Source organism: Cryptotermes secundus, unplaced genomic scaffold (assembly GCF_002891405.2).
Source record: "Cryptotermes secundus unplaced genomic scaffold, Csec_1.0 scaffold418, whole genome shotgun sequence".
Classification (NCBI taxonomy): domain Eukaryota; kingdom Metazoa; phylum Arthropoda; class Insecta; order Blattodea; family Kalotermitidae; genus Cryptotermes; species Cryptotermes secundus.
In genome coordinates this window covers 120,596-124,663 of record NW_019727399.1, presented here as the reverse complement: position 1 = coordinate 124,663, position 4,068 = coordinate 120,596, and the positions used below count along the sequence as shown (strand labels likewise).

The 4,068-nt window shown below is 43.6% G+C and overlaps 1 protein-coding gene across 1 annotated transcript in view; it reads right to left on the bottom strand.

The window, feature by feature from the left end:
* LOC111864676 (calcium-binding protein E63-1) overlaps positions 1–4,068 on the bottom strand; it is a 72,488-nt gene that overhangs the window by 29,825 nt on the left and 38,595 nt on the right. The gene's annotated exons all lie outside the window — the stretch shown is intronic.

Below are 4,068 nucleotides of genomic sequence, written 5' to 3'. Positions count from 1 at the left end.
ACGCGCCGTGCCGCCTCAGTGCGCACGGTGTCAGCAATTCTTTCACGTGGCGGCAAATTGTCAGGCCCCTCCGGCTTGTGCCCACTGTGCAGAGGAACGTTGCTCGTGGCAATGTGAAAAACGTTTTGAACCGAACTTTGTGCCCACGTGCGCTCTGTGCAAAATCGGAGATCACGGCTCCAAGTACAGAGGTTGCCCCTATTTTCGGAACCTCCTAGAAAAGGAGATGAGAAATAAACCTCAGCCTGAAAAGTTGAATAATCGCCAGCCTGCTAATATGGCAGAGCGCGAAATTCATTTTAATCTATCCATCCGCAAAATCCTCCCTCTAAATCCCTCCAGACTATCCGCCTATGAGTCCCGGAAACGCTTGGAGCAGGCCTCTGAACTTTTCAACTTCACAATTGCCACAACCTCCCCCTCCTCCTCCGCGTTTAAATCAAGCGCGTAACCTTCCGTCCAATTACATGTTTGTACCTCACACGGAAATTCCGCAGTTTTATTACAGACAAGATCCGCGGATTTCCCATAAACTAAGCTGCACTTGCAACGTGCACCGTAACCCTTCAGTAAACAATAACCTTCAACCAGCTGCAAAAGAACCCGTTAACTCTGAAACTGCCATTTCTTCGCCAGAACAAAACATACCTGCTTCACCCCCCCACCCCCCGGGTAGGGGACGAGCCTAACTCAGATTCTTCGGTCGCCCCTAATTCTCGGCACTCTGCCCCCAAGTTGACCAGAACAAAGGGACAAACTCATACCCAGCAACAAGACACAACACACCCGCGGGAGGAACACAGTTACATTTCTTCTGACCAAAATTTATTGCAGTCGGCAGATAACATGCATCAGCACGGCCATCAGCCTCCCAGACAGAGACTAGGTAACTCGTACACTGAACATCAAACTAGGGAATTTGTCAATTGTGTTCGGGCTTTCAACCCAAACTTTTCCTTTCAGTGCCTTCTGCAAACAATGTCAGTCATGCTCCTGCAATTTATGCAGCACCCATATGAGAGTGCCCTCCCGGTCATATTCAGGAACTTCCTAGTCAACCTCCTAGGTCTTCCACATAATGGGTAAGTCCTCACACACCAATATCTTATTCTGGAATTGCAGGGGCATTAAATCGAAAAAATACGAGTTCACAAATTACCTGGAAGCCAATAGCATGCCCAAAGCACTAATAAGTGGAACGCACTTACAGCCATCCACGAGATTTAAATGTCCGAACTACATAACGTACAGGACTGACAGGCTAAACCAGCGGGGTGGCGGAACAGCCATTCTAATACGTCAGGATTTGAAACACTCAGAAATTCTCCTTCCTCGCTTACAACATATGGAAGCTACAGCTATTCAACTCAACATTAATAAGGAATCCATAGTATTAATTTCGGTCTACAATCCGCCAGGAAAAATAATAGAACGTGACTTAGACCTCCTCATAGCAACCGGGCACAAGGTAATTCTTGCAGGCGATTTCAACGCCAAGCACGTAACATGGCGCGCTAGACAGAATAACGCGGCGGGACAATCCCTTTTAAATCATTATTACAAAAATAATTACATAATTTCCGCTCCGTCACAGCCTACGCATTTTCCAGACAGAAACCCTGCAGGGGCGGAAATACTTGACTTTGCCATCCTCAGTAACGTACTGTCACGTCACTCTGTACGCACCCTAGGCAGCCTCTCCACATCCGATCACAACCCCGTCTTATTGACCATACGTGGGCCAGTAGAACCTGACGAAATTAAACAAAATTTTATCTACCGGGAAGCGAACTGGGAACTTTTTCAAAATTACTTAGTAAACAATCTGAATACTCAGTGCCTAGAAGGGAACTGCTCAAAGAGCGAGATTGATGTAGCGGTTAAGCACCTTACAGACATCCTCAACAGAGCCACTCTCTATGCTGTACCGTTAAGAAGGAAAACTTTCAAATCAATGCAGATTGCAGCTTCCACTCGTGTACTCATTCAAAAGAGGAACAGGCTTCGGACGCAATGGCAAAGAACCCGTGATATTACTCTTCGCCCTCTCATTAATTCTTTAAAAGAGCAAATAGATTCGGCAATAAAAGAACAATTATCGAACACCTGGCAGAAAACTTTACAAGGGCTGGACACTAATAACATGAGAGACACCTGGCGGATAACTAAAAGTTTAACAAACACAAATTTTAACATCCCACCCCTTACCATTAATGGGAAAACTGTGACCGAAACCCAGGAAAAAGTAAACGTATTTGCCGATACCTTGGAACAAATTTTCACTACCAATTTGGATGCTGATCGTACTTTTACAGTTAGCACTGAACAGGTAGTGAATGACTTCCTTGCACAGCCACTCACAGACCGGATGAGGGCCACAAATCATTCAGAAATCGCTTGGATTGTCCGCCACCTCAAATCACGCAAAGCAGCAGGGCCTGACGGGATACAGAATATAATACTTCAGCATCTGCCGCGGTTTGTTTTCAAATTTATTGCAAAACTGTTTAATAGATCACTTGCCCTAAATTATTTTCCTACACAATGGAAAGAGGCAAAAATTATTATGCTTCCGAAACCAGGCAAAGACCATACGTCCCCACTAAATTATAGACCAATAAGCCTTCTAAATTCTTTAGGTAAACTTTTAGAGAAAATCATTCTAAAAAGACTAAACTTCGAACTTAGGAAGCTGCAAGCTATCAGAAATGACCAATACGGTTTTAAAAGAGGCCACTCCACAACACATGCGTTGTTAAGGAATGTGGAGCGCATTACGCACGGTTTCAACAATAACAAAGCTACAGTAACCTTATTCCTGGATATTGAACGAGCATTCGACAAGGTCTGGAACACCGGGTTGATTGCTAAACTCATTTCGGCCAAAATTCCACCTCACTTCTTTCATATAATACATAACTACCTCCAGAATCGATTCTTTTTTATAATGCACAAAAATTATTATTCAAACCTACGCCCCATTCAGGCCGGAGTGCCTCAGGGCAGCTTACTTGGACCCACACTCTTCAATATTTATATTAATGACATTCCTTCAATTGAAAATGACTCCAACATAGCCATATCGGTCTATGCTGATGACACGAATATTAGTGTTCGGTCAGGTAGCATAGATATCTCAGTCAGGAAGTTAAACTCTGCCATAAGCCTTTTAGAACCGTGGTTCCGGAAATGGAGAATACAGATTAATGTAAAAAAGTGCACAATTACACTCTTTTCTAAACGACTGCGACATCAGGGCTGCAGTAAGCATCAAGTAAAGATTTTTAACAAAACCATATCTTGGACTAAGGAAACGAAGTATCTTGGTGTTACACTTGACTCAAAATTAACCTACCGTACCCACATATCCTGTATTTTGCGCAAAGCTAATTACAGACTCAGACAACTGTATCCTATATTAAATAAATCCTCCACAATTGACATTAATTTAGCGTTGGTAATTTATAAATCACTCCTCCGTTCCATATTGTCATATGCCTCCCCCGCGTGGGGCTATGCTGCCAACACTCACATAAATAAATTACAGACATTTCAAAATAAAGTCCTCAGGATAATAACAAAATTGCCGAGGGTAACACCAATTACAACCTTACATGAACAGACGGGAATGTCATCAATAAAAAGTCATTTCAAGAGGTTAGCGAGGACATTGTACCAGAAATCGGTAACCAGCGAAAACAGTCAGATTCAGGCACTAGGACACTACGATCCCACTGGTGATAAACATCTGCGTCCCTTATCCCTGTTTGCAAGATAATCAGCTCTAAGATCTCTTTACAGGTGACCGGATGATTGAAACTCCCCAAACGCCCAGTACGCCCGCGGCCACATCGACCAATCACCACACCTATGCTGGAACTATGCTGAGTTGGTTCCCAAATTCCACGTTACACTGCATGCCTCACATGCAGCCCTCCCATTGTTAACATCAAAATTTCGCCTTAATATAGCCCTCCCAACGTTAGCAAAAACAAACAAACAAAAATCAGATTATATGCTCTATCTTTACCAGAAGGACAAGCGGGCACTGCCTGGGAACCTTCAAAA